This window comes from Euprymna scolopes, chromosome 8 (assembly GCF_053919585.1).
Source record: "Euprymna scolopes isolate OS-2025 chromosome 8, ASM5391958v1, whole genome shotgun sequence".
Lineage (NCBI taxonomy): Eukaryota > Metazoa > Mollusca > Cephalopoda > Sepiida > Sepiolidae > Euprymna > Euprymna scolopes.
The window spans coordinates 164,921,380-164,945,548 of record NC_136489.1 but is presented as its reverse complement, the minus strand read 5'-3'; the positions used below and the strand labels follow the sequence as shown (position 1 = coordinate 164,945,548).

General features: G+C 35.7%; 1 pseudogene; it reads right to left on the bottom strand.

Annotated features, from left to right (window-relative positions):
• Positions 1 to 22,974: 22,974 nt before the first annotated feature.
• On the bottom strand, positions 22,975 to 23,112 carry LOC145284187 (U2 spliceosomal RNA; annotated as a pseudogene).
• Between the last annotated feature and the right edge of the window lie 1,057 nt (positions 23,113 to 24,169).

The following is a 24,169-nucleotide window of genomic DNA, read 5'->3' as shown; positions in this document are numbered from 1 at the left end:
ATTATTTGTATTTATATTTTTATATTTTGCCACGCAGACGAAAGGGTAAACTTTATTCATGAGGTGTAACAATATTACCTCATTCTTTTTACCATTAGATTGAAGGGAGGACTAAACCAGATTAACTTTCTATTTCGATTGCTAGATCTATTAGTATCTTTATTTCTATTTTTATATTTTACTAGCATGGCTATCTGACGTTGCCCAGATGGAGAGATGTGGTATGCTAAGGCTAATAAACAAACAGACCTAAAATAAATGTTTCAATCAAAATAACAACGCACAAAAAATAGCCGCAGAAGGCTGGCAGAGTCGAACCTGTAATATGAAAGAGGAAAAGAGGAAAACGAGGTAAAAAAAAGCTAACACGCTAGCTGTATCGGCCACGGCGACTTATGTCGTCACTGGCCCTTGGAATAACGCTTTATAAACTTACGTTGAAATTGGTAGGCATATGACGTGTAAAAATGTCGACGCAAAAACTGGCACTTCCTTGCAAGAACGGCCCGATACACCTAGACAGAAGTAATCTTTTTCATCAATTTTAATATATTTGTCATCTGGAAGATTGATCGAACGATACCAAGTTTGTCACGGTCCGATGCGTCTGTATCAAGTTTTTGGTAGACATACAAACACACACAGACTCACAAACGCAAACATATTTTCCCTTTTATATAATATATGTCAACATATGTGAAACCACTGTTCATAACGGCCTTACTATAAATATCTATTAGATACTAAAACATCTATTAGATACTAAAACATCTTGTTTATTATATAAAGCCCCGCATTTTGCTACAGTAGAGGAAAAAGGGAACAAGGGGCGGCATTAGAAAGAACCTATTAGATTAGAAAATTCTACTACAGGTAGTAACCTTTATACTGAATGGGGTGGAATTTTCCTGCTGCTCGGGTTAGTCGGAGGTTAGGGTTAGGGTTAAGGTTAGTCGGAGGTTAGGGTTAGGGTTAGGGTTAGTAGGAGGTATATACGTCGAGTCAGTTAAATTGCAGTAAATTTGATAGAGTAGTATTAATGATTGTGTTATTTCATAAAATTTATAATAGATGCAACAAGATATTTTGTCAAAGTTTTATATTTTGTTGAAGTTTTATCATAGAGTGGGCTGGGTAAATTTTGGCTTGATGCGTGTACAATCGCAGAGGTAGATTATTCATGTCGTCTTTATCTGTAAGGTTGTTGCCTTGGAAAAACCAGCAAGAATTAGTTCGCCATCACTTTCCGTGTGCCAAAGATATGTCCCATGACCCCTTTGCGGCCATGGTGGCACTGCATTATTTCGAACAGTGTGACTTGTGCAAGAATAGCTTGGCGACGCCCACACTTCTAGCACCGAGCCCCTTGTATTACTAGTCATCCACTTAAGTATTGGCCAGGCTCAACGTCGCTTAACTTCGGTGTGTCAATGAGATTATGCCGTGTATTAATTTATATGCGCCAAATTACTCTACAAATATCACGATATTACACAAGTGAGTATATATATATCAGCTGCTCGTTGCGCTAAGAGTTAGGACTCCTGCTTTCAGTCGGAAAAACAGTCGGACAGACTGTCAAATCAACTTGCCAGATAATTGATATACGGTCTCAATTATCTGGCAAGTGTTCCAATCTGTCTAGTTTGAGAGTGAGAAAATTGCTTGAACAGTATTCATTGAAGTGCTTTCATTGTTTTAGCCATTAAACCAGGCAAAGCACAGAGAGTTCTTAGTTATTATACTTCTAAGCTTCGCCAATAAATAAACAGTATAAAATCCGGGCGATTTACGGAAAGTAAATGCTGTTTGATAAAGTGTACTAAGATGAAAATGAAGTCCGGTGTCTTCAAAGGAAACACACACAGACAGACACACACACACACACACACACACACACACACACACACACACACACACACACAACACACACACACGCACGCACACACACACGCACACACACACACGCACACATGCACACACGCACACACACGCACGCACACACACACACACATATATATATAAATGTATATATATATATATATATATATATATATATATATATATATATATATATATATATATATATATATATATATATATACGAGGGGCCTTCAATAGGTTTCCAGACCATTGTGTACAGGCATTTAAAATTGTCGTCGACTCTTAAATACACAGTATGTTATTGCTATACATCTTATGAAATAGCTAACCAATTTTTATGATTTCAGGTCAAATGAACAACTGCAGCAAGAATTGGAATACACCCTACTAAAGCCTGATTGTCACAACTGGTGAATTTCAAAATTGCAATCTGGACGTAAGGACATTTTAGAAGAATGATAGGCCATAAAATTCTGTTTTAAACTTGGAAAAAATGCAACAAAAACGTATGGAATGCTTCAGACTGCTTTTGGACCATCTTGCACGAATCGAGCATCAGTTTTCGAGTGGCATAAATGATTCAAGGAATGCAGAAAGTCTGTAATGGATAATGAGAGGTGAGTGGAGTAAGGGAGTTAGAACTCCAGAGTTGCTTCGCCAAATAAAGAATTTTATAGATAAGGTCGGTCGTGCGTGTATAGATACAATATGTGCACAGTTTCATGTCAGCGTGGGAACTGTATACATAATTATTCGCGAGGAAGTGTCACAGACTTTTTGATCAAGATAGGAATCAAGACAGTTCCTCACCCTCCCTATAGTGCAAAACTTTGATCCCTGTGAGGTTTAATTATTCTCTATGGTCATGGAAACCCATACAGCCTCTTGTCATGAGAAAATTGGGGAGATGGAAGAAACTGTGACAAGGGCCACTGACACACTCACACATGAGAACTTCCATTGAGCCTTCCAGAATTTGTTTGGTCGTTACAACAAAAGCATTGCAGCCGGAGGAGACTACTTCGAATGGAACGTGAGTTTTGCGTGTGTACTATCAATAACAGACACCTTGTATAAACATTGTTTCATAAAATTACTTTCTTTAACAGACACGGCCTTCTTTTCTGCAAAGCGTACATTTTGTTGTGTTCTTAGTAAATACAAGGAAAATACTTTTGTTAAAGCTTTTGTTTATTAGCCGGTTAGCGAACAAACCATGAATACGAACTGATGACGTTAATTAGAGTCCTATCGCATTCCTTACGGTTAAATGGTTTGTTTGAAGAGTAGGATTTGTGAAGCGATAATGATCTTCTATAACTTCCATCTTCGGCATCACTAAGCGCAGCAGAAACGGATGAGAATCGATCTGCTTTTCTAATACGAAAAAAAAACATGTGTTAAAAATAGTTGAGAGACAAAATCTAATGGCACTAAACATATGCGGCTTTAAACGGCTTCCTCCAAAGGAGAAAGTTCCACGGATAATAAAATTCAAATACAGCCCCAGTGACATGTATATCTCCGTTAGGGGAGATGACCACGTAAGGTTTTTGCAACTCTTGCAGGAAGTTGCCGACGTCGTCCTACATAAGAGAAAAGAAATTAAAACTGTAAGTTTAATTTACAATCAAATTTATTTTTCGACTGAATACTTCAAAAAACAATTCACAAAGTACTTATTCCGTTATTCTTATCATCGATAGACAAAAGAAAATCAGCAAATTATATTTGTAGCAATGTTAGAATTTGCTGGTCACGGCATTAAATGAAGCTGCAAGTTATTTTTGTCATGTATTGAAAAATGTATATGTCCTTTAAAAAGAAATGAGTGAAAAATGTAGGAGCTGTAAAATAATAATAATAATAATAATAATAATAATAATAATAATAATAATAATAATAATAATAATAATAAAAACGAACCGGGCATAAAATTGCAGCTTGGATGAAGATTCTTTCAAAGGTAACCCAAAGTCGAAAATAAATCCTTAGAAAGAATTATGTCCAATTTTAAATCCGATTGATTAGAATTAGTCCGGTGGAAAATATTCAAAATATTGTTTTTATCAGGAAAAGAAGTATAAATAAAGTGTCTATTTCATTAAATGATTGCCCAATACATATATAAATACTTCAGAATGAAAGTATCCAACAATCAGCTGGTATGGAAACTTGTGATTATATGATTTACAAAATATTACTGACAGTAATATTCTATAAGTATTATCCCGTCTAAATAAGAATTGCTCGATATACAAGATAGAGTAAATAAATCAAACTTTAGTGATTCAATGAATTTTTTTTTTACCGGACCGATTATACAACAAAGAAAATTATTACTTTGTAATGCGGATTATCCAAAATACAGTTTGGATCATTTTACCACACTGCTTTCAAGGACAGTCACCTCGGATTTTACCGTGCGATTTGGATGTAAACTTTTATATCTTTTTTCTTTAACTTCCCTTGCTGTATGACTTTAATTACTCAATTAATTTGTAATTGTGATTTTCCATGTCTCACACACTGTAGCAAATAGGGTGTATACCATTATAACTATTTACTAATATTGTCTCCTCTAAACAGATGGTAGACATCGAAATCCTATAGGATAAGGAGTTAAAATATTTCTAATGTATTCTTTGTCTTACATAGAATAATAAAAATCTTTCATATGAAACTCAAACATTTGACGTCATAGAATTTTTTTTTAATTCATTGAATCACTAAAATTTTATATATATATATATATATATATATATATATATATATATATATATATATTAAGTAATGTGATTTATAATTTAAAAATTAAAAAAAAAAAATTTAAATTTAAAAATCAAATTTTAATTAAATTAAAAATCAGTTTCATAAGAAGGAACAACAACAAAGTCAATTATCTGTACGATCGTTTCGGAAATCCGTGCTTTTTATTTGTGGTATACATGAAGTCACGTAGAACAATTATACATAGTTTTTTTGGTAAGCACGGTCTCCTCATCAGCAAATTTAGGAGGATTTCTATTGAATTGAAAAGACACCAAAAATAAACCTAGCATTAAAAGTAAGGCAGATGAATCTTTTAGTTTTTCTTTTTTTGAAATCAGGAACTGTATTTAAAGTAGTCATTTAGATGTTTGCTATAGATAAATAAAATAAAAAGCTATAGCAAACATCTAAATGACTACTTTAAATACAGTTCCTGATTTCAAAAAAAGAAAAACTAAAAGATTCATCTGCCTTACTTTTAATGCTAGGTTTATTTTATTGTTGTTGTTCCTTCTTATGAAACTGATTTTTAATTTAATTAAAATTTGATTTTTAAATTAAAATTTTTTTTTTTAAAATTTTAAATTATCAATCACATTACTTAATATTGAATTAGCTCTAGGACATTTAACTATCGAGCTTATTATATATCTAAATTACAACAAGCATTTCCTGTATTTTAATTAAACTAGTAATTTCACTGTTACATTAAAATACACTTAACTCTTTAGACTATTATTCTAATCTCATATATATATATATATATATATATATATATATATATATATATATATATCCTCCTCAAACGTAATACGTCAAAGCAATATTATATAAATACGGGTCTGCCTCAGGGGTCAACTCTTAGACTTTATTATTCTTCTTATTTTAAACTACTCGGTACACGCAGTGTTTTCCGGATGTGGAGAGTTTTTATGGTAAGGGTATTGATTAAGGGAAAAAAATGTTTCAACCCCCCTAAAAGTGTAAATAGCAGCGAATACCCGTGCGAGGGCAAAAAACAAAAATAATAATTGATCAATGGATCCCTTAAAATAAAGATTAACCAATCCCCTGAGAAAAATTTTAATAGCATCGAGTATCTGTGCGAGCGCAAAAAAAAAAGAAAAAAGTAGTAAGTAGGCAAGTAGGCAGGCAGGCAGGCAGGCTCGAACCTGTAACGCTAAGAGGAAGAAAAGGTGAAAACAATGAAACCGTTTACTCGTCTCACGCATGGGACTTCACGTCACGGGCGTTCGAAATAACACGTTTTATGCGTGTTACATGATAAAGGCTGTCCCCTTTTCATGTAAGTATAAAAATAGAGAGATTTAGTTAAAATGAAAATAAAATGAGAGAAAGCAGGAATCGAACCCTGGAGATAAGTTTTAAAGAACAATAGGTTTAAATGGAGTGTCCAGTAAATTGTGATCCGGATAAAGTAAATAATAAATAAACTATTAATTGTTAGAAGAATGTGGATAATAAAATAGGGTTAAATTAATTAGATATGTAGGTTGAATTCCTTTGTAAAAACAACACAAGAAAAAGTGGGAAATCAGGATGTTCGGAAACGTGCAGGTCGCGCATGTTGATGAAACGTGAATTGTGGTCACGTTGGCCGAACATGCATGGATTTCTCAATATAGGAAGTGAGAATTAGTTAGTTAGGAGAAGTCAGAAGAGGGGAGTCTGAGAGACAGACGATAGTCTGGGTCCAGACATGGGAGTTTAACGTCTAGAAGCGAGACGGTCACTTTTGAAATATTAGAATGTGAACCTTTGAATTCCTGAACGCAAAGGAATTGGCCGGTCAAGGGAAGAATAAATGCTCATCATGTGTTTTTATAACTGCCGTCTCCTGTGTCCATCATTACATGAAAAAGGTATGGTCAATTTATACATAAGAACTATCCGAAATTCATCATCTAAAAAATATATGTTTAGAAAGAATATGTGTCGTGCTAATTATATTATATAAACACTCCCGTTCATACGAACTGTCAAAGTAAAAATGGCAACCTGTCAATCCATCGGCATAAATACCAACCTATCGGTCTGTCTATCTAGATATGAAAACACCTCAAAATGTATTTATATGCAATCTCTCTCATTTATAAACTCTCACTCTCTCTCTTTATATACACCTGTTAATGTCTCCATATCTCACAACATGATCACACACATGAACCTCAAAGATCTCTTACTTCCATGAACACTCTTAAGACACTTATCATTACTACTACTACTACTAATAATAATAATAATTATAATAATAATAATAATAATAATAATAATAATAATAACCAATATAACATGCGTACGTCGATGTCGCGAGGTGCGAATGACTTTGAAAAAAATTTGAAAAAAATGTCGACGAAAAAAAGTGACCCCTCCTTGTAAAAAACGGCCAAGTTGACGGTGAGAGAATGAATGTTTTTGATCAATTATTGCGTATTTGTCAGTCCAGAGAGTGAGCTTACACCCGATACCCATTTTGTTAGAGTTGGTTTCGTGTGTCGAACATTTAAACGAGGCATACATACATACATACATACATACATACACACACTAACAGACAGGTGACGATTATATAATTGGTAAACTTGATGGATATATTTGCTTTTGATATCACAATAGCAGAGACATGAAGAAAACAAAGGAACTACTAGTCTCACACAAAAACACGTTCACATTTCAAGCTATATTACTTGTCATATACATACGCGCACACAAACATACGCGCCCACGTCCACACACGTACATATATTCACGTTCGCGTACATACACTCACATTCACGTATATATACACACACGCTAACATACACACATGTACTCACACACGCGCACACGTCACTTCCTTTCAATGAAAATCCCAACATGCGCAAAAGACCACCGGAAACAAGTATAAAAGAAAGAGCAATAAGCGGCTTCTTCCCTTTTAGGACCAGCTTTCGAGCTGTCTGGTCTACGGACCGACAGCGTGCCTTTTCGGCATGCGCGCGTACGCGCGTACCTCACGCCATTTACTACTATGTGGGACAAAAGGCCAACAGATAGTACGTACACACTTTCTCTATCTACTATTTGTGCCAGAGAACACCACCGCATAGCTGACGGCTAACATGGTGCACAGTTTAACTGATGTCAACCCTCTTTCCTTTGTCTTTGTCTACACGCTGGACTATCATTCTCATTTCTATTATATTACTCACTTCTTTTCCCACGCGCGGAAAAACGATACTGACCCGAACGTGAGAGGAAAACACATTTCCTTTTTCCTTCTATAATACTAATCCCGCAACAAACGATGGTTGCACCCTCGCGGACATGAGCACATGTTATATCTAAAACATTTATTCTTTCAACAGTAGATAAACAACGTTTATCTTATCCATCAATTGAGCTTTTGTTTCCTTCAATTCCATTCGTTTCATTATTCCATTGTAACGGGATAAGATACATATGTCCTAGTCCCCTACAGAACTCTTTTCTAAGGAAATGGCTGAAAACTTAGATGAACACCTCCAGTCTCTAGTTGAATGGTAACATTCAATGCTGCCAAGATTAACCATCTTTTCTTTAACAATTACAGGAAATCTTCCTAACCACTGGTAGCCATGGCTACTTGAAAACACTTCGTTAAAACCTCTCAGCTATATGTTGACAGCGAACATGAATTGGAACTAATACATCGCGGGCATTGCCTAGGCTGCCAAGAAGAATGTGAGCTTTCTCTACCATACTAGAAGTTTAAACCATTCTCTCTTTTTTACCGTTCTGGGTGTAATAGTGATATCTTAATCAAATATTAATAATGTTAAGTTCTAGTGTATGATGATGTAACTATCTGATTTTGGTGTTTTCGTCGCGCGTCCTTGCTTCCTTGACTGTTCACCTTGCAGAAGTTCAATAACAATGTAAACAGACAACTTTAAAGATAGATAAACCACTTATTGAAAACTATAACGTTTTTTAGACCATTCTATCTATTTTATCTTTCTAAGGATAACTTATGGTGATATCATAATCAAATATAAATAATGTAAAGTTCTGTTGTAGGAGGATTTTTAAATACAATGTAATAAAATTATACTTACAATATTGTAATGACGTGGAAACTGCCGATTGGCACTTCTATTGGCGCGGGGTGGACGAAAATAAACTTTATAAAATTTATTGCTTTTGAGCAAATTCATTTTTTTTTTTACACAGTGGTCACCACTTATCAAGGCCCGGAAGCCACTCAGGGATAAGGGTTATTGCAAGTACATTACGTTAGTGTGGAGATTTGATGAAGTGTTTACTTAAGGGGGCGGTTCATTAGGAATTTGTTAACGTTGGACTTGAAGACATCCAAGTTGTAGTCAGGTGGGAAGCAGGCAGACGGAACAGAGTTCCACAGGCGTGCAGTTCTAAGAAATAAGCTTTGTTCATGGAATCCACGTTTTGATTTAGGTACAGATAAAGAGTGGGGGAAATATTTCACAGTGGATTCAGCTAGACGGGTGTTTTTCGTGAAAGATTGGCGAGGGGGGGGCAGAGATTGGAGTTCAGACAAGCACCTGCCATGGAAATAACGATAAAACAAAGATAGGCTCGCAACGTCTCTTCTGTGGGAGAGAGGTTGCAAGGTAGAGAAAAGGGCATCCCCCACTAAGCCACGAAGTCTATTTTGTAGTCTGTCAAGGCAGGATAAGCTGTTTTTAGCAGCTCCTGCCCAGATATGGCAGCAGTATTACATCCTTGGACGTACTTGGCTTTTATATAGATAGAGAATTGCATCAGTAGTGAGTTTTATGTAATTTCACTTACAAATAATGGGCAATAGAAATTCTGTTTATGTTTGAATGATTGCTTTCGTGTAAATCATTCATTCTCGTGGCGGATTTTGGATGGTAAATATTGGCGGACGACAATTTTAGTATTTTGACGGATGTTCGTCAGATGAGGTTTCAATGGTGAAGTCACTTTTGTTTTCTTTTTTGTTTCATAATATTTCGATATGAAGTGTCAAAGATAAGTGACTGCATTTATTTTTGTAATATCTTTAAAATATAAAGTGCATATATAGCAGTCTGAGCGAATAGTTTATTAGAGTAGAAGGCTTTACGTCATCTACAGATTTCTACCTTGAAGAGGTGGAATTTTGTTGCTAAACGGATTTGTCAGGGAGTATGTACCTCAAGGAGGTACAAGTGTAACAAGTTCACCTGAGCACATTTCATTAAAATACTTGTAAAACAAGTACAGGGGTGCAACATTGTAGCGATGGGACAGGGGTTAGAGCTTGGTTGATAGTGCGGGACGTATAGGATTGGAAATTGTTTTTTGGACCCTGACTAAGAGTGAGAGATTAATGGTGGATGCACCAGCCCAGACGTAACGTAGGCATGGGGTGGATGAAGATAAATTTTATAAAATTCATTTTTAAAAAATTAAAATTTTATTGGATTTCATTTTAAAATAGTTAGTAGTCAAACTTCTGTGTGATTGCTCTCGTGTAAACCTATCATTACTTAATTTACATCTCGTTGCGGGGTTGTGTTTGTAAATATTGCCGGGCGAAAATTTTAGTATTTTGGCCAATTTTCGTCATGTAAGGTTTCGATGGTGAATATGTTTTTTTTTTGTGTTTTGTTTCACTAAAATTAAATATTTTCTTGTATCTGAAGTATCGAAAATAACAGCATTTATTTTAAAATATAAAGTACATAAAATTATGAAATTTTAACTTTTAATTTATATTAAACAAATGAATCCCATGATATCATTAATTTGTTGAAATATCACACGATTATCCGCCAAATATAATTGAAATCAACACTTGTTTATCCAATCAATTCTCGTGGATTATAGAAAGTGAAACAACTCATACTATTCCATCTAATTTACATTCGTACCATATTATATTCACCTGGTTGCTGAAAATATATTAAAAAAATCTAATAATTGTTTATAAAACATACATATATATGCAAAATTCAAATGTTAAAATTTACAAAAAAAAACATATTGTGCCCATGTAACTTACCGTGTTGTTGAGAATGTATATACCAAAGTTGTAACCTCAACTATACAGTTGATAGCGTACATTTTACACACATATACCTGCATATATATATATATATATATATATATATATATATATATATATATATATATATATATATACTTTTATATGTATATATACACTTTTATATATATATACTTTTATATATATATGTATACTTATATATACCTTTATATATGTATATATACTTTTATATATATATATATATATATACTTACATATATATATATATATATATATATATATATATACTTTGGTATATATATATATATATACTTTTATATATATATTTATATATATATATACATTTATATATATATATATATATATACTTTTATATATATATACTTATATATATATACTTTTATATATATATACTTTTATATATATATATATACTTTTATATATATATACTTTTATATATATATATATATATATATATATATACTTTTTATTAAAAATATCAAACAGGTTCTTATAAATAATTCTTTTCCGAATTTTATTGTTGATCAACAAATTAAACTATTGTTACAGTCCCCTAAAAACCTTAACAGCAATACTAGTCAATCTTCTAACACTAACCCTATAGACATATTTTATAAAAACCAAATGACACCAATTTTAGAGTGGAAGAAAAAATAATTAAAAGCATCATACATAGATATACAGCATCTCTAGAGAACAATTCTAAGATTAGATTTATTATATACTATAAGAAGTATCGAACCCAGAACCTCATCGTTAAAAATAACTCCTCGCCGGCGACAAAAATGTTGGAGCAAACCAATATCGTGTACAAATTTCAATGCCCCTTAGGAGAGTGTAACTCCGAAAATAAAAACGCATATATTGGACATACAAAAACAACATTGTCCCGTCGATTAACGATGCATTTGAACAGTACTAGCTCAATATACCAGCATTTAATAAATCAACATAGCTGCCCCCCTCTAATCTTAGAAAGGTCCTCGTGGACAACACAAGGATTTTGCAACGAAAAAGTAATTGTAAAAAATTAAAAATACTTGAAGCACTATATATAAAAACCCAGCACCCATCTATAAGTAGCATTAATTTTGAAAGTAGCAATAATGTGCTGAAATGTTTAGCATAACCAGTATACGACTGGTTTTACTAACATTGCCTTTTATCATCCTAATTTTTCATCGAGTTTTTTATCACTCGTAAATGTATATTTTAATCGACTTTTCATTGACTCTTTTTATCATTCGTAACTATATATTTCACTTCTATTTTTAATATTTTATCTCCACCTGATGATGATTCAAGAAAGAATCGAAAGCCCTCGTGTGAACCATGGAACATTTGTAAATACCTTCCATCTTGAAGTTAAAGAAATCTTACGAAAGATCGAAAAAATGAAAAGCATTATTAAGCAAGGTATCTCTGTTGTTTTTAATAATGTTTGCCTGAATACTTATATATATATACTTATATATATATACTTTATATATATATATATTGTTACGCCTCGAAATCTGCTGGGAACGGCAGAAACGATAACGCAACAATATGTATAAAAAATAAAGAGATAAATAAAAACGGGAATACAAAGGGATGTTGTATATTTAATTTAACTACTGCAGCCATTAAACTCTTATTTCTTTACAAAAGAAATATTTAAAGAAAGTAGGTGAAATTCGTTAAAGAAAAAGAAAAAAGTTGTTTAATATAAAGAAAAGTTGTTCCGAGAAAACATATCTAAAGTGAAAAGAAAAGATAATTTAAAGATAAATAACAGATTTTTAATGTTAGGATAGACAAATGTCTTCATTTTCAGATCTCGAGCAATATTTACGTATTACTTAAAAAAAAAGAAGAAAGAAGAAAAGAAACGCCAGAAGCTGACGTTAATCCAAATAAACGTTTTATCGAAATCTGTACTTAGAATTCATTCTCTGTTGTGCAAGATTTCTTATGAAAAGTATGAAATATATTCATTAAATTTTGGTCTATTCAATCGTTCATTCATTCATTACAAACAATAAAGTTTTAATGTTGTTACGAAAATTGCAAAATTTGAAAAACAATTGAATAGGTGTCTCATAATTAAATGATAATTTTATTTTATTAGTAATGGAAATGTATATTTTGCATTAAAATAAACCTCTATTTCATGTTGTCACAATTTTCTTATATTTCTTGGAATTGAGTACATATGTAATAAAAAAAATTCTAAAAAAACAAAACGCAAAACAAGCGCATTCGAAAATTTTAGAATTTAAAAAAAAATTAATATTAGTTTTGTCTAATCGATAAATGAACAAAAAAAAAAGAACAAATATATGGGTATGTCTTCGTATATTTAATTTAACGTCTGCAGCTCATATATTCTGATTTCTTTATAAAAAATGAAGAGGCGACATTGTTTCTAAGAAAAAGAGTGGAGTTATTTAATAAACCCTTTCTACAATAATGCCTCTTGTCTTGGGGAAGCTGTAACATATCCTTTCTATAATAATGGCTCTCGTCTTGGGGAGGCTGTAACATATCCTTTCTACAATAATGGCTCTCCTCTTGGGGAAGTTCCATGTCTTCACAAGCTGCTGGGATTGATCTTCACTCCTGATCTGAAATGGAACACATACATCAAATCTGTTCAAAAATCGCTGGAGCAATGGTTGGATCACGCTACCGCTCCAGCAGGTATCTCACTGCTGATGTGATCTTCTATCTGTATAAGAAACAGGTGCGCCCCAAAATAGAGTACTGTTTCACACCTGAGCAGGAGCTGCTCGGTGCGTGGATAGTTAAAAACCGGCTTCAAAACCTAGTAGGTGATGCAAACTCTTTCCCACAGAAAAGCTGTTGCAAGTCTGTAAATTAGAGGAAAAGTTATTTAGGTTTATTCCAAATAAATAAAATTATGAGGTGCTTGTAAATAACTAATATAAATGATAAATAAATAAATCTATCTATATATCGATAAAAGTGAACGTGTCTGTGTGTCCGTCTGTGTGTGTATATCTGTGTACATTTCCTACACAATAACTGTCAATTTTTAGTCTACAGACTCGAAATTTGATATACAGAGTACTGAGATTTAGGAAAATCGATGTGATTGGGGTTTGGCCAGAAATTTGGTGTTAAGGGTCAAAGTTCAACGATTTTACCTTTGAGAACTCTACCAAACTCCTCCGCCAATTTTGGATCTAAACACTTAAGATTTTAGATATAGGTTCCTTGGACATGGATCTAACTTAATAACTTGATTTGAGCCCAAAACAATAAATGTTAAGGGGTAATAATAGGGGTCAAAGTTTTAAAAAAAAATGACCGCTTTTTTTTTTTTTTTTTTTTTGGCTCAACATCAAACACCCGGGCAACGCCGGGCTGAAATGCTAGTTATAAATAAATAGGAAAGAATATAGCGTGCTTCCGTCCTGGAGCGAATAATCCTCTAGTACTTATCAATAAGTTCGATTGCATTGTTATTCAATTTTTTACGAAAGTAACTAAACGGTTACTTAAAAAACACGGGGAAACTTTCTTCTCGGTCATTTGTTGTCGGGGGTGGAGGGGTACCCATAACCTTGTACGAAAGGTTAATTAGGAAAAAATTGGGTGCTTATGAATTCTAACGTCGATTTCACGAAAAATCCAAAGGGTTAATAGAAACATAAAAGAAACGCTTAACCAGTAGCAGGAGATTATAGAGCGATTTTCTGATTGTGTTATCTTCGTACCGATTCACCTTATTTCGCAAAGGTTAACAAAGATACTGCATTGTGCGGTGGTAGCGAAAGGCGGGGGAGGGGATTGAACACTTATTAAATGTCTGTCCACGTGAAGCATCGACTTTTTAAAATTATTTTTTTTTAATGCACATTCAACACGCCTCTCTTTCCGCCTTTGTATTTCAGGATTCTACGAAGTAGAGATATATTTTGAGGAGTGGTCACCCGTCTGCCGAAATAGTATAAAGCCCAGCCTCTAGAATAAAAACAATAGGCCAGTTCTTCTTTTTATTATTTTTTTTTTTCTTTTTTTCGATTAAACAAAATTGCGTTTCATTCGTGCACTTGCTTCAAAAGAGTTATTTAAAAACGCAGCGGTTTAATCTTTTCAAGTCCGAAAAGCAATTCAATCCGCCATTTTCTCTCTTTTCTATTTTTCTCAATTATTGTGTAATATTTCAAAAAGTTTAAAGTTTTTGCTTAAAATAAGATACGGATGAACAAAAGCACCATCAAGGCTCTACAAAAATACTTTTAAAATATTAATGATCGTTCTAGCAGTTAACGCTTTTTTTCTCGATAGCTAAGACTAACTGTTTAGACATGCCGAATACAAAAACTATATGCAGGTACACCGCTGTTTATTAAAAAAAATTCACACCAGCTGGTCCAAACACATGAAAATATACAAGCAGAACGCTCGGCGTTGCCCAGTCGTAAGATCCGCATAAATATTACATTTTAATACATGCAGAAACTGAGACATGTGAATGTGAGTTTTTTCTAAACATTTTACTTCTTGTAAGTGAAAAAAAAAATAATGGAGATGAGATAGAAACAAAAACCTAAAGGTAGTGAGTCACGTATGATAACCATTAAGCCAGCATGACACCTTTATAAAGTGTTTTCAAACCTATTTATTCTAAACGTTAGGAACCTGATATGTGAGTTCGCAAACTAGTTCCGCCATCACTCAACAAAGGCTGTGTATTTATACAAATCTTGTTGAATGAAGGCGAAACCGATCGGGAGACTTTTTTTCAGTTTATTACTTTTAATAATCTATAATATAAATCTCACCTGTCTGTTTAAATGTATGTATCTATTTCTGTATGTATGTATCTATTTCTGTATGTATGTATCTATTTCTGTATGTATGTATGTATGTATGTATTATGTCTGCCTTAAACTTTCGACAGAGGCGATGAATTTCTACGAGATCGGTATCGTTTTGAAGCACGACCCTTCGAAAGACAAATATCGAAAAATTGGATAAAAACATTAATTTCTTCACCCTCAACTGGACACTTTTCTACAGGGAGGAGCCACTTCTTTTGTCAATATTTTTTAAAGTCATCCTCTCTTTTCGATCGACTAGTCTATATTTAAACCTTCGTCACTCCTGGTTTGACAATGAACACTGCGGCAAAGACGTCACATTCTTTTTTAACGTTCTTTTCTTCATTTTTATACGGGTTCGAGCCTGCCTGCCTAATACCACTTTTTTTGCCAAACACACCTACAAACACACGGGCAACGCCGGGAACCCAGGCTCGTGAATAATAAAACATAAGTGTTCCATTCATAATCATGGACTCCATGTATGTATGTATGTATGTATGTATGTATGTATGTATGTATGTATGTATGTATGTATGTATGTTAGAGCTCAAAGATCGGTGTGGGTGTGTGTTAAAAATACACAAATGCTCTAGCGTCATATATAGCTTCTCCCAATCTAATCATCCACACGTGCACCTCGTGAGTTTTGCCACGCTAACGGGGCTCTTGTGAATGGCGAGTATTCAGCGCCAGAAAACTGAATCCCCACTGCCTTCTGGGATAAGTTTTTTGAACCAAAGGTTAAGGGTGAGGTAACCCTGACAGAAATCTCCAGATAAGCTTAGGCCCTGTTGACTGTAGCATTCATGGCCGACCGGCGTGTGGACCATGCTCTGGTACCCAGCTACCTACGTCTTTTTTACGTTGAACTTGAAGACAATCATATTGTAGTCAGCTGGAAAGCAGGAAAACGGAAGACACTTCCACAGACGTGCAGTTCTAAGAAAGAAGCTTTGTTCATGGAATCTACATTTAGGTTTAGGCACAGGTAAATAGTGAGGGAAATTATTGATAGTGTTTTCAGCTAGACGAGTGTTTCCTGTGAAGGTTTGGCGAGGGGGACCATAGAGGCAGTAGTCTTAACTCTTTGGTAGCGCTTAGAGTTGTATAATATCAAGATATTTGTAGTGCCATATCACGCATGGAAAGGGACCCTGCTGCTATTTCTGGTGGGTTTTCACGAGCCACAATTCATAGGCAGGACTCGGCTACTGGGCCTATTGTGTGTCTATACTTGGCGTCAAAACTGGTCCACGTTGCCCAAAACTCTCTCCCGAACCTTAAATTAAACAAAACGTAATGAAATTAAGTGACACGCAAACAAAATATACCACGGTCAAACCAGACAATCACCCAAACAAAACCAATTCGCCTCTGCCCTTGAGGCTCGCATTCACAAATATCCATGGGCTTAGAAGTAATATAGATGATGTATAGTCTTACCTCTAAGTAAACTCCCCGGACATCTTAGCATTAAGTGAAACAAACCTACACTCCTCAATCGCCTCTATTTAACATGACAGGATATTTCCCTCTCTGCCGTAAGGACTGGGATAGATATATGCACGGGCTTGGATTCTATATCCAAAGCACCTTCCCCTTAACTGGAGAGCAACATCTGGATTCGGATTACCAGACGTTTACGTGTTTTTGACTTTCACCACTGCGTTAGTTACTTATATTTTCTCTACCGTTCTCCCTCAAGTCAAGACTGTACCCTAATCGATCATATCATGATAGTGTAGATGTAGCACTCTCCTTAGAGAGTAACGCTCAAATGCATGTGTTTGGTGACTTTATTGTCCACTTTAAAAATGGGCTTAGTTTCTCAGGTTACACAGACACAGCTGGACGCTCTAGTTATCCATGGCATTCCCTCACACACATGTTCCCAACCCGCCTCTCAGATAGTGACCATGAGCAAGCTTCACTTCTAGACCTATTCCTTACCACACTGCCTGAGGATTGTGTAACTAATGCGCAAGTCCTTTCGGAAACACAGACAACCAAGTGGCATCAGTAGACATCGCACTCAAACCCATCCCCAAGGTGAAGAGCAATTGGTCAAAATGACAAGGTACTACAAAAGGGCTGACTGGGAAGCCAGAGACCTATCAGATATACTCCATAGACCAATATCTTCTCTCTCCCTGCTGAGCAGTGTGGCAACGAAATCACTGAAAGGCGCAAAGCGAATATTGAAGCATGTCCTCGCAAGGAAGTATTATAGCAACATGGACTTCACCCCCCCACGGTTCACTACATGTTGTGCAGCTGCCATTGCAGAAAGACATTTTTTTTTTATTTTTTTTTACACAGTGATCACCACTTATCAAGGCCCGGAAGCCACTCAGGGATAAGGGTTATTGCAAGTACATTACGTTAGTGAGGAGATTTTATGAAGTGTTTAATTAGGGGGGCGGTTCATTAGGAATTTGTTAACATTAGACTTGAAGACATCCAAGTTGTAGTCCGGAGGGAAGCAAGCAGACGGAACAGAGTTCCACAGGCGCGCAGTTCTAAGAAAGAAGCTTTGCTCATGAAATCCGCGTTTTGATTTAGGCACAGATATAGAGTGGGGAAAATTTTTCACAGTGGATTCAGCTAGACGGGTGTTTTTCGTGAAAGATTGGCGAGGGGGGACCAGGGATTGGAGTTCAGACGAGCACCTGCCATGAAAATAAAGATAAAACAAGGATAGGCTCGCAACGTCTCTTCTGTGGGAGAGGGGTTGCAGGGTAGAGAAAAGGGCATCCACCACTAAACCACGAAGTCTATTTTGTACTCTGTCAAGGCAGGATAGGCTGTTTTTGGCAGCTCCTGCCCAGATATAGCAACAGTATTCCATCCTTGGCCGTACTTGGCTTTTATATAGATAGAGAATTGCATCAGTAGTGAGATATCTTTAGGAGCGGTAGAAGGATCCTACCATCTTTCCAGCGACCTTGGCAACAGACTTGATGTACGTGTTCCATTTCAGATCAGGAGTAAAGGTCAAACCCAGAAGCTTGTCAAAACACGGGGCCTCACCCAGACGAGAGCCATCCATCACAATTGATGCCAGCTGGGGATCAGAGCGTTGATGATGTAAGGATAGGAGTTTGGTTTTGGATGCATTAAAGGTAACTAGCCACATCTTCCCCCACTGAACCACGCGCTCGAGATCAGAGGAGAGAGAATCCGAGAGAACTTCGTCATTTACAGCCTTTGATGTGTTGCCGTAGATGGTCGTGTCATCAGCATAGATGTCAACGAATGATTTAAGTATGTGTTTAGGGAGGTCATTGATGTAGATCAGGAAGAGAGTTGGGCCCAGTATTGACCCCTGAGGAACTCCAGCATTTATATTGCAGACCTCCGATTTTGTCCATCTACCACTACTCTTATGAGCCTATCGGAGAGAAATGATTTAATGATCGAGAAAACATTTCCAGTTATACCGTAGCTGGAAATCTTGTGAAGTAGACCCTTATGCCATACTTTGTCAAAGGCCTTTGATATGTGAAGAGCAATTGCCCTAGAAAGGAAGCCTTTGTCAAGAGATTCACTAATCCTGTGGGATATAACCGTCAGCACATCTGCGGTAGATCTTGCAGAGCGAAAACCATATTGTGTGTCACTAAGAAGGTTATTCCTGCTGAGGTGGTTGACTATTTCTCTATTTAATATTGATTCCAGCAACTTACTCATAACACACAGAAGACTTATTGGTCTGTACTGAGAGGGAGATGACTTATCACCTGAATTCTTAAATACAGGGCAAACTGATTAGGTCTTCCAGGGGGTCGGAAAGCACTTCTCCTTAAGGCAGCGCTTAAATAGTTTCGTAAGTATGGGAGCAAGTTCTGTTTGAAGCTTTTTTAACACTATAATTGGGATGCGATCAGGGCCAGTTGCTTTACTGGAATCTAGGTTTTTTATTAGCTTGGCGACCTCATGCACGGATATTTGTATGTTACCTAGCTTGTTCTGTGTTATAGGAGGAAATATGGGGAGTTGATGGCCTTCGTCGCATAGGGTAGAATAAGCTGCAAAGTTCTTTGCAAATAGTTTGGCCTTGTCTGACGCTGACGAGATAACCTCTGGTCCATTGATAATGGTTGGGATAGAACGCACACTTCTGTTCAGGATCCTATTTGTTATTTGCCAAAACTGGTGGGAACCAAGACGCTGATCAGCTACCTTGGATTTAACAGACTGGGCATATAGCTCTCTTGCATTTTTTATTACTCTTTTCCAGTGGTTGCTGGCAGTCCTGAAAGCAGCTTTAGTCTCAGTGCATCTATTACGTTGGTAGCTATGGAAAAAGTGATTTCTGTGCGCGATAGCAGCAGCACATTCTGGGGAGAACCATGGCTGGCTGTTAGGGTTTTGTTGAAATTTTTTAGATGGTATGAATTGGTCTATGCCTACAATTAACCATTCGGTCAGATCTGATACTATAGAGGACACTTCCTTTTTAAACATGGAGTGCAGAGGTAAATCAGATATGAATGTACGGAAGCTATCCCAGTCAGCCATAGAGTATCGGTATACAGTACGGTGGAGGGGTACGTCTGATGGCTTCTTACATTTCGTTTTTATCTTAACTGATACGACGGAGTGGTCGGAGGATCCTAGAGGAGAATGAACGGTACATGAACATAGCTCAGGGGAAGTTGAGAGAAAAAGGTCTAAGAGGCTTGCATATTGATTGGGTGTATCGGGCACACGGGTGGGTTCGCGAACAATCTGAGTGAGGTCATAAGCAATGGCAAAATCATGACAAAACCTCCCCTCATCATCTGTCTTATTTGAATGGGTCAGCCATTCCACGTTATGGACGTTGAAGTCACCACAGATGTGGATGTTAGCCGAGGGATGTGAAGACAGACGAGGGATGTGAAGACATCCTGTTTGTACGTTATAAGTGAAGTGCAAATAGGCAGAAATGTATAGATGCTAGAAACCATTGTTAGAGAGTAATAGTCCTAGCCAAAAGAAGACATGCTGAAATAACCAGGGAATGCATAGAATCGCAGAAAATAGGAACTCGTGATTTCTGGAAAATTTGTAATAGTGTAGTGAATAAAGGATAATCAGTAATTCTCTCATTATCCAACAACCAGAGGATTGCATGCACTGCTTGCTTGAAGATTGGAGATTCAGCTCCAACTCAACCCTAAAGCAAACAAACAACTCTCTCGCAAATTTCCCTATGCGGACGGAAGCCACAATTTATGATCTGAAAATCACCCTTTCTCTTGCCCGCGATATCATAAAAATATATCTCGTGTGGGCCTGATGTAATTCCTGCTATTCTAATTACGAAATGCTCAGCTGTGCTGGCCCCCGCACTTTCCAAACTCTACAATAAATGCTGTGTTGAATCCTGCTTTTCTATTAGCTGGAAGATGACCTCTGTAGTATCAGTGTACAAAGATTCAAGTGAAAGAACCGACCCTCTTAATTATGGTTCTATAGTCTCCTCCCTCTCTTTGCTAAATTTTTTGAGACGCTAATCAATCAAGAGCTTATCTTCCACCTTGCGAAATCTAATCTTCTTTCTGACAAACTGTACGGATTTAGGCAATGTCGTTCTACTGCAGATATTTTAAGTCATTTCTGAACGTATATACTATGCACTGAATAAGGAAGGTGAACCCAAGACAATGGCTGATTCGGTAGAAAATGATCTCCAGACCGTAGTGGAATAGGGACGTAAATGAAGATAACATTTAATACTAGTAAGACTAGTCTGATCTTTAACACAAGAAACCTCTCCAACCACCAGCATCCATGACATCCACGACAAATACCTCCCTACCTGAAAATTATTCCTTCAAACTCCTCGGCTTAATACCTACAGAGAGGAGAGGGGATGTTTATAAGATGGAATAGCCAAGTGATGGATGAAAATGAATTGATTGGGGTTGGTTCAAAGATGTGTGTGTAAGAGAGAAAGAGAGAGAGAGAGAGAGAGAGAGAGAGAGAGAGAGATATTAGCAGTACTCTGTTTATTGATGTACAATTCTGATAAATAAAATTCCTCATCTTTTCTTCTTGGATATTCCCCTTTCTTTCCAAAATCGAATAACGAAACACTCATTTTATTATTACAAAAACCAAAAACTTATAAGATTGATTGCTTCTAGAAAATCCACGGCCCAATTCCGATGTTGAAATTATAAAAAAGGGAAAAGAACACAGCATTAAGAATTTCATTGACTCGAAGGAAATATGGAATCAGCCATTGACCTCTGACAACTAAGGAATAATATGGCTTTAGAGAAATTGAAGATATGGCTGAAATCTGACATGTTAACAAAAAAGACGTTTTGGTGGTTGTTTGTTTGAATGACCTTTTTTGCTTGTTTTGATTGGGTTTAGGGTCAAAGATGAGAGAGGCAGATCTACTATGTTCAAGTAAAAAAAAATACATTTGAAACAAATAAATTGAGAAAATGAGAATGCTGCTGCAAGGAAGGTGGGCTCCGTCTACCATGCTAGAAACTTACACCTAAATTTTGATCAGGAACGTTAACTTGACCAAGGTTATAAAACAAACAAAATAAACTACATTTTTTAAATACGGTCTGGTTCCAAATAGTAATTATTTTCCGTTCATTTCATGTGGAAAACCGACTTTTTGTTGTTTTATTAGTATTTTTTTTTCAGGGCGTTTACACGTAAGCGCTTGAAAAATGAAAACTTACATTTTTATTTTCTCCTGAATAGGATAAGTAATACAATTCTAATGATAACTTTATTTCCTTCCCAACAAATGTTATCATTGCGAATTGTGGAAAATAGGAAAACAAGTCGCGATGATTTGTTCAAAGTTTTCAACGTAATCACCTAAAAAGTTTTTAACCGTAATCACCTAAAAAGTAGAATCTTATGTAATAGGAGGGATTAATAGTAACTTATGATTCTAGTATTTCTGTATTATGTTTTATTTTATTTTTACAGTAAAACAAATCAATCTAATAACCGAGCAAATTTAATAATTAGGGTAAGAAATATGAAGATTCTTTTACACAAAGAAGTCACAAAAGAGTCCACATCCCGAAATTCGCATCTGAAGAATTATTTTTTATAAGGGACGGAAGATTCTTCTACACAAAGACGTCACCTCCCGAAATTCGTATCTGAAGAATGGTTTTGAGGATTCCGTAAACTATTATTTTTCTGTAAAAATCTTCAACTATTTTCCATTATAAACAAGGCCGATAACCATTAGTCGCGTGCTCTCGTGTAATTAATGAATGGGCTGAAATACTTAAATAAATAAAAAGTAAATGACTTAGAATGACTTTTATGAACTTAGGGATGAATTGAATGGCCTTAAGAATGACTTAAATACTTAAAAAATAACCGGAATCCTTCAAAAACAACTTGAATGATCTGGAGAATGACTTGAATGGCTTTGAGACTGACTGGTTGTAAAGTGGGTGATCATTTTACATTGAATTAATACAAAAAAGTGATCCCCCACTTTATATCACAACCTTACAAACATAAGTACAGCATGTAGTAAGAACAGATACTACACTTTGATCTTGGCCAAAAGGCCAAGAAAAGGGTATTTATTTGCTCCCCCACCGAGCAAATTAGGCATAATGCCGATTTTTAATGTGAGGAGTGAAGGGGAAATGGGGACCAACTCCCCGGGGAGTAGGGGAGCTGGATAGTGACAATTGGTATGAAGGGTTGGTATTTATTTGCTCCCCCACCGAGCAAATTAGGCACAAGGCCGATTTTTAATGTGAGGAGTGAAGGAGAAATGGGGAACAACTCCCCGGGGAATAGGGGAGCTGGATAGTGACAATTGGTATGAAGGGTCGCCCCTACATTGACCAAGGTCTTATATGTGGGGTTTCCCCCACATATTTTCTTTGCTTGCAATATCTGCCGCAACAGATACTACACTTTGATCGTGTTTATATATTTTATTGCTTTTAAAATTTTGAAAATACAATTTAGTAAAAAACAAAAGATTTTTAAACAACAAACTTAGGCACAAGGCCCTACAAGAAATTGGGGAGGGGAAGGGTTAAGGGTCTTTGTGACTAAAGTGATTAAAAGTAATAAATGTAGACTTTGGAGTCTTACTCTTGACTGGCAACATTTACCACAATACCTCATTCACTCTGTGGATCTTAATCTAACTAATAAATCCCCAGCGTTTAAGAGTCAGAAACATCAAAAGGCCAAGAAAAACTTAAAAAGCTAAGAACAGCATCTATTAACATTAGACCTTTGATCTTAACAAAAAAAGGCCAAGCACAAAAGTGTTATGGACAGACCGACAGACCGACAAATCGACCGACGGAGTGACTTATAGAGTCGCTTGCACGCGACTAAAAACATAAAAAAAACCCATTAAGAACAAAATTATGATATCCAAAAAAGAAGGGGAGCTTACGTTGTTAAAGAGAGGGAGATTTTCAAAACGTCATATAGTCGTTAGTATATTTTTTGAGTTTCCAACGTCTTTTTCCGTTTCGGAAATAGAGCAACGTCACACTTTGCCCATGAAAAATCTTCTATTATTTGGACTGATTTATTGTTGTTGTTTTTTTTAGCCTCATTCATCCAGGGGAAGTCTCAAAATAAAGACGAAACGTTGATGAACACATAA